The following is an 8,096-nucleotide window of genomic DNA, read 5'->3' as shown; positions in this document are numbered from 1 at the left end:
GGTGTTCAGCCTCTCAGCATGATGCTCGGCTTCCCAGAGGGTTTCTGGGCTCCAGATATCCTTTCAGAAATGCCCTTTCTGTTTACCTGAGCCTGAAAAAACTTCCATTGCTTTGGGTTGTATTTCATTATATTACAGCAAAAGACCCTGCCTTGCCCATCACCTTTTTCATTTTTAAAAAGTCCTATTCTCGTATCTGTTTAATATAAATGTATTAAGTTTAAAACATACATTCCTGCAAAGAAAAATATGAAGTAAATTAAAAATTCAAATTATGAATCCAAAAGCCTGAAACCAGAAAAGATTTGACAGTATCAAAATTGTAAATGCATGTATATGTCCTTTAAACCAACAATCCCTCCTTTCCTATTCAGCCAGTAGAGCCTGGAGATTAGAGGCCTTTCCAAATCAGGGTATAGAAACCTTCCCCACATGTGCTTCTCCTCTTTTCTATTTTTGTTCTCACAGCTATAGAGTATCCCACAGTCCTGACAGGCCCATCCCACAGTCCTGACAGGCCCTAGTTTGTTGAGCCAGACGCTTACGGGCAGACACCTGAGTTGTTTTCAATCTTTTGCTCTTGTAGTGCAGTGAATAACTTTACACCTATGTCATCGAGTTAGTACAAGGGGGAGCATGCATGCAATAAATCTATCAAGGGAGAAAACAAGATACGGAACAGTCCATGGGACATACTAGGTTTTGTACAAGAAAGAAAATAAGAATATGTTTTCATATTTGTTATACTTCAAAGCAGAGACTCTGGATGGACAGGCGGAAAGCTGGTAAGCATACCTGCCTCTGTGGCAGGGGTGGGTGGGGCAGCAGGTTAGGGTAGAGACTTCCCATTCACTTTTTTTTTTTTTTTTTTTTTTTGAGACGGAGTCTCCCTCTGTCACCCAGGCTGGAGTGCAATAGCACATCTTGGCTCACTGCAGCTTCCATCTCCCAGGTTCAAGCGATTCTCCTGCCTCAGCCTCCTGAGTAGCTGGGACTACAGGCACAAGCCACCATGCCTGCCTAATTTTTTTTGTATTTTTAGTGGAGATGGGGTGTTACTATGTTGGTCAGGCTGGTCTTGAACTCCTCACCTCAGGGAATCCTCCCGCCACGGTCTCCCAAAGTGCTGGGATTACAGGCATGAGCCACCGCGCCTGGCTCCATTTACCTTTTAAGCTCCTTCTGCTTTTGGAACCATGTGATTATATTATCTGGTTACAAAACAAAAACATAAATGAATGTAGAGGTGGAACACAGAGGTGACCAAAATCCTGACTGTGGCAGCCAGTGGCTGACTTTGGGGAGCTGCTCCGTACTGTGGTCTTGAGCTGTCTCTTGCGCTCCTCGTTCACATGCAGGAGCCAACAGGGAGCTGGAGAGGGGGTGGGGATAGTACCCAAGAGTGCAGACCCCTGCCCAGCTGTGTGCACATGCACGCAGCTGCCAGCAGCAACCAGAGCCACCCCTGGCGTCCTGTGTCAAGCCCACAGTGTTCTGGAGTGGTGATGAGGGGCCTCTCCCTCAAACTGGACACCTTAAATCCCACCACTTAGGGAAGACTCCAGAGAGGACTGCCCGGATTGAGAAACTGCCCAGTGACATATAGACACGGCCTGACCCAAGCGGTGACTGCTTCCTACCTGCACAGACACCACTTGACCCACACACGGGAGACCAGCAGAGCAGCCCACACCCTTGTCCCCAGATCCTGGCACCCTGAAGAAGCTGAGCAGAGCACACACAATTAAAATCTCCCCTCTGTAGCCCGAGGAGGGACCTGGGCTTTGGGGAGGGCACCAGGAGCGGGTGGCTGGGGGCAGGGCCATGTTCCCTTTCTGTCTCTCGTTGCCTTTGTTCGAAGATAAACATGCCTCGGCCTCCTTCCCCTACCTGAAAGCCGCTTCTGCCGGCGAGAGAAATCGTACACAATCTCTGCTCTGGATGTACAAAAAAGTCTGAAATTGCTTGGAGACCAGGCAGGAGGGAGCGGGGCGAGGCTGGGGGATCCGGGCGGGTAATTGCGGGTCATCCATCTGCCCTGTCGGAGGCGCCGGCTCCACAGCCTTGGCAGAGAGGACTCCATGAATTTGCTTTTTCCCCACATCTTGCATTACTTACTCTTTCCTCAGCAGCCACCACCTCCTAAAACTACCCTCAAGCATGATAAACAGGAGACATTCGGAACTGGTGAGAAAACCCCAAAATGATGCACTTGGCCATTCTCAAGGTTCCTGAGCCGAATCTGCTTTGGGGGACTGGGGGGTTTCCACCGGCCCCCCAGCACTGCTGAGGACACCAGGGCTGCAGCATGGAGGGGTTCTCAGTCTTTCCCTCCTTCACCCTGCTCAGGGATTGACCCTGGAAGGCGGCCTCTGAATCGGCCTTAGGGCTTAGAAGCTACCAGAACCTGCTCTGCCCGCCTGCATTCCTCCAGGTAGCCCACCAGTGACCCTTGAGTTGGGTTCCACCTGGCCTAGAACCAGTTATCTGCCTGACTTGAAGTGAGGGGTGGAGAACAGGGGGCTGGGGTGATGGGTAATGCGACATTGGAATGATCTGCCCAGCTACCCGGCAGGATGCAGGACCAAAGGCCTCCCTGACCGCAGCCCCACGGGGGACTAACAAGACCAGAGCTTCCTGCTCCTTGTGCGGAGGAGCGGCACCTGCTCAGAAGCGGGGGGCCCAGCTCTGGAGTCTTTTACCCGGGAAACACAGGCCACCGTGAGCCCTGAGCGCAGTCTTGTCACCTCCGTGGGTCTTGGCTTCCCCATTGAACAGTGTGAGCAGCACCGTGACAACAATCGCAGGGAATACGTATTTCTCACATAGAACGTGCCAGGCCTGGCCCAAGCACTTGATGTGGAGGCTCTCAACTCCCGGCCGAGGTCGGCCGCAGGGTCAGGCTGTGCCATGGCCAGGTGCAGCCGGCAGGGTCTGTCTGTAAATAACAACTGTTATTTACAGTCTATCAAGGCTCCATTAAAGCCAGAGGCTTTCAGAGTCAAAAGGGGCCCTAGAGGCCATGCAGGCTCACCTTCTGTCTCTCAACACCCCAAACTCATGCCTGAGGAGGCTGAGGGACTTTCCTGGGGGCACACAGAGGTGGGGCAGACAGGGACAAGAGTGTGGGTCTCCAGGCTGGCTATGCGGCCGCCTGACCTTCCTCTCTTCCCTGGCCCCGGAGGCAGGGAGTAGGGGCACACAGGCCTCCACCCCTGGTCTAGGAGGTGTCAGCAGTGGGAGAAGGCTAAGATCCTGGGGTTGCGCTGCTCTTGCCCTGCCCTTTGGTGGGCTTTGTCCTAGGCTTCTCCTGGTGTGGAAGGCTGGGGCAGCCCCTGGAGACTCCCCGCTCCCCTTCACGACGGACTCCCCCTCACCCTTTCCAGCCTCCTCTGCCTATGAGAGAGGTGGGAGTGAACCCCAGCCGTGGCCCTCTCCATGCTGCCCATCACCAGTGACTGCGAAGGACGGAGCAGCTGGGGGAGCTCACGCCGCCTGCCACTGGGGACGGTTCTGGTCTCAGCCTGCAGGGCATGAGGGACCCCGGGCCTGGGGCCTGTGGGAGAAGTTGTGTCTCTCAGTTCTGGGGGCAGCAGGGGCTGAAACCCCTGCCGGCAGCCTCATCACCTTTTCAAGGGTAGAGCTTGCAAACTCTCATGCCCATAGCCAAGCCAGCCAGGTGGGGACAGCCCAGGATGGGCCCCTGGGGCTCCAGCTGACAGAAGCATTCGCAAGACAGGCCAGTATGGGTGGCCGTGCTGCATTTTGAAGAAGAATCGGAATCCCGGGCTTTTAAAATAGGAAATGTCCTGAGTTGTAGGCACTGCCAGTCACACGTGACCCATGAGCCCGTCCTGCGGGGGTGCCCCCGGCTCCCAGGATCCAGGCCCTCTGTGTGCTGGGGCTGTGCTGGGGCCGGGAGGGGAGGCACTCCACTCACTCACACACCAGAGGCTCCCATGAGGAGGCCCTGTGTCCCTAAGGTGGGAGCAGGGGCTGGGGAGGTCGGGCGGTTTGCCGGGACCACAGGCTGAACAACAGCTCCCACTCCCTTCAGAGCCTGTGCTTTCCAGGCCCTTCCCCCAAAGCCACCACTGCCAGAGGGTGCTGGGATGCCCCTTCCTTTGCCTCCTGCACGCTGGGTCCTTTGATGTGCCCCTGTCTCTGCCAGGAGCTCAGGATGGAACCCCAGACATGGCCAACCACTCCTCAGCAGGCCAGCCTCAGTCCTCTGTCAAGGCAGGGTTCCTGGCCCACAGGTCTGTCACTCCTGTCCTGGCTTGGGTACTGAGCTGTTTCGCCCCTTACCTCTGTCTACTCGATGTCCTTAGGTGGGTACCTTGGCAGGATTCCTGAGGCAGGACATAGTCCCCCTCAGGGCCCTGATGGGCCCCAGTTCCTCATCTGAGCCCCAGTTTCCCAGCCTGTGAGATGGTGCTGATAACCCAGCCATCGGATTCCCGGGGCTGCAGAGGGTGCTGCGGGGTCCAGCATCTTCCCTCACAGGGAAGGAAGGGGGTCCGTGCAGGCTCCTCTCATGGGCCTCAGGTTAATAGGCCTCAGATTTGGACTGGAGACTCACAGAGATGCTCTGTCGGGATGGAGAAGAGAAGATGGGTGTCACTTTGCATAGCTGTGGCCATCTCGCCTGTCTTCTCCCTCGTTCCCTGGGGAATCTCTTGGCACCCCTATGAACTCCGTCCACAGGATCTGTCCAGAACCCAGCCCCACCTTCTGCCTCCCTTGGGCCCTGTGGGCTGAGGGCCGTGTCTTAGCATCTCCTTCCCTGTCCCGGGAAGAGAGAAGCCCCTCCTTCCCCGGCCTCCCGCACCCCAGCCCCTTGACCCAGCTTAGCGTTCTCAGCACACACCCCCACCTGGCTCATTGGATGGCTGCTTAGTGCTTCTCTACTTCGCCTCCAGTGCAACTGGCTATAAAACAGACCCCATGTCTGTTTTGTTCCCTGACATCTCCCCAGTGCCTGGCCCCTAAGTAGGAGCTCTGGAAACACGTGCTGAATGAATGAGTGAATGAATGAATTGTTAAATGTAAACATTTAAGTTATCCCGCAGTTCCTGTAACACTATGGGGAATTTCTGGCATTTTTAACATATGAGGACCCAAAACATAGTTTTACTGGAGAGTCTCCTTTCTCAAGAAGCTCCCAGCAGGAGCATGATGGTGGGTGGCTGAGTCCAGAGGTTCTGCCCACCCTAGGGAAGGAGGAAGACAGCACAGATGTGCTCAGTGCTAGGGGGCAAGAAAGTCCCCCCGACAGAGCGGAGGCAGCTTGGTCTATGGCCCTGGGGGCTCAGGGCAATGCCCTACAGAAGTTCCGGTGCAGGAATCCCAACACAAGATTATTCACTGTGACACAGGCCTAGAGGAGAATCTTCAGAAAGGGCATTTACAGGGTGTGTGGGAGCTGTTAAGCTCACTTGAGGAAGGAAGAGCAAGGAAAAGAGAATGGTGCAGACACAAACACACGGACAGGGTGTGCTGGGTGAATGGGCTTTCCTCCTCCTGGGACGTCACAGGTTCTGTTTAAGAGAAGGGCAAAAGGGGCTGGGCACAGTGGCTCACATCTGTAATCCCAGCACTTTGGGAGACCAAGGCAGGTGGATCACTTGAGGCCAGGAGTTAGGGACCAGCCTGGCTGACATGGCAAAACCCCATGTCTACTAAAAATGCAAAAATTAGCTGGGCGTGGTGGTGGTGCACCTGTAATTCCAGTTACTTGGGAGGCTGAGACAGAAGAATCCCTTGAACCAGAGAGGTGGAGGTTGCAATGAGCCGAGATTGTGCCACTGCACTCCAGCCCGGGAGACAGAGCGAGAGTCTGTCAAGGGAAGGGGAGGGGAGGGGAGGGGAGGGCAAAAGGTAGGCAGTTGGCAGACACTGGATTAAACAAAGTTAGATTAATTTTGTCACTGCAGCTATGAGACTCGCCAGAGCCTTTATTGGGATATAGAGTGCCCCATTTCCAAAACTGATTTGTTTCATGGAGGACGTGGAGGGCTCAGAGGGCCATCTAGACCACCTTGGGAATTAGGAATTACTGACAAGAGCACAGGGGCACATGGCAGCCAGGGATGGGGGTAGGGACAGGAGGGATGCTACTGGAAAATGAAGCTGAGGTCCATTTGCAAACTCTTTGAATGCCCTGCTTCCAGGAAAAGGCTGCTATAGCTGAGCATTGCACAGCTACAAGGAACACCAACCCCAGAAACTACAACCTGAATGGTGGCTCCTGGAGCTGTGCAGTGCACACTCTGAACATCTGTCCATGGCAGCATGCCCACAGGTCAAGGCTCATTCGGCCCCAGTGAATTGCTGCCAAGTGGGAAGATGCTATAGACTAGTGTCCACCAATATCGAAACTGTTAAAACTAGTGGTCACAGAAGACTGTAATTCTCAGCCTTTGGGGTGTGGATGGGCCACATGACTAGTTTCAGTCAATGACAAGTGAGCAGAAGTCAGATGATGTCACATGCTGAAGCTGTGCAATGTCCCTGCACTCTTCTTCTGTCTCTTCTTTCCCAGAAGCAGCAACTGACAAGGCCATGTGTCTCAGATGCCACTTAAAGATGGTGGTGCCTCCATCAGCCTGGTTCCCTAAGTGACTCTGTGGAGCAGAGTGCCCTGGCTACCCGCACTGAATATGTGGTGTGCATAAGAAATAAAGACCTGTGTGGTAAGCTCCTGTGACTTGGAGGTGCTTGTTACTGCGGCATAGCTCAGCCTATCCTGACCTACACAGAAATAGACCTAAATGTTGTCCTGACTTGTGATTTTGAAAAGAAATCTTCTGGTGTTAAACATTGGAGACAGGATAAAAAATACTACCAATATAGCGCAGACCAAGCAGAATCCCTCTGCGGGAGAGGCGTGGCCCCACGGGCCACTGGTTTGCAGCCCACCCACCATCACAGGCTCAGCTGTAGGACCTCAGAGGACCGTACATAGAACGTGAGCTAACTCATTTTTCTGTACTTTCCCATGCAATCTCAGATCTACTTGTGGGCGTATCAGGACAGAATGAGACTCTCTGCTCTATGATTAACTGGAAGAGATTGCCTGGTTACAAACAGAGAAAAAGAAGGCAATTCTATGGCTCTTTTAGAAGCTGCTGAAAAGCAGTATTTGGGCATTTGAACGCCTGTGGGCCAGCAGCTATGAGACGAGGGCTGAATCAGACTTCAGGATGCAGGAAACGGGGTTAAGAACTCATGGTTCAAATTTCAGCTCTGCCATTTGGTATGTAACCTTGCGCATGTCACCTCACCTCTCTGAGCCCATTTCCTTGTTGGGAGGTTGGGAATCATCATAGAAACCACTTCTCAGGGATGTTGACAGGAGCAAGGGAGGTATGTGGCCAGTCGGGTGGTTCCTAGTCTCCTGGGGCATCCCTGCCTGCATGGAGGAGGCTCATCCAGGGAAGGGGCCAGGATGGCCCTGAGACACAGGTTTCTTGGGGCCAGTCAGTTACAGTCTGGCTGTATGCGTTTCCTGTGGCTGCTGTCACAAATTCCTACAAGTGTGGTGACTTTTTTTTTTTTCCATTTTTAAATATTGTGGTTAAAAAAAGCCCATGTAACATGAAATGTGCCATGCCAGCCGTTTGTAAGTGTATGGTCTGGTGCTAAGTATCTTCATATTGTGCAACAGATCCTCAGAACTTTTTCATCTTGCAAAACTGAAACTCTCTAACTTGGTGACTTTTGAAACAATGCATTTATTCTCTTACAGCTCTGGAAGCCAGAAGTCCAAAATCATTGTCACTGGGCTAAAGTCAAGGTGTTGACGGGCTGGCTCCTGCTGGAGGTTGCAGGGAGGATCCATTTCCCGGACTTCTGTAGCTTCCGGAGCTGCCTGCATTCTTTGGCAGAATTCCACTTCCTTACATCACTCCAACCTCTTGCTTTTGTTGTCACAGCTCCCACTTCTGGTGTCAAATCTCCCCCTGCCTCCCGATTGTAAGGACATTTGTGATTACACTTAGGGCCCACCCAGATAATCCAGGGTAACCCTTCCTTCTCAAGATCCTCAACTCCATTGCATATGCAAAGCCCCCTTTACCAGGCAGGGTACCATA

General features: G+C 53.3%; 1 long non-coding RNA gene across 1 annotated transcript; it reads left to right on the top strand.

Moving 5' to 3' along the window:
- The first annotated feature begins 673 nt into the window (after positions 1 to 673).
- Positions 674 to 6,689, top strand: LOC115896381. The gene is made up of 3 exons (XR_004056239.1): positions 674 to 785; positions 2,130 to 2,187; positions 6,545 to 6,689. It is a non-coding gene; the product is annotated as an uncharacterized LOC115896381 (long non-coding RNA).
- The last annotated feature ends 1,407 nt before the right edge of the window (positions 6,690 to 8,096 follow it).

This window comes from Rhinopithecus roxellana, chromosome 3, assembly GCF_007565055.1.
Source record: "Rhinopithecus roxellana isolate Shanxi Qingling chromosome 3, ASM756505v1, whole genome shotgun sequence".
In the NCBI taxonomy this organism is placed as follows: Eukaryota; Metazoa; Chordata; class Mammalia; order Primates; family Cercopithecidae; genus Rhinopithecus; species Rhinopithecus roxellana.
This window is presented reverse-complemented; position numbering and strand designations above follow the sequence as displayed.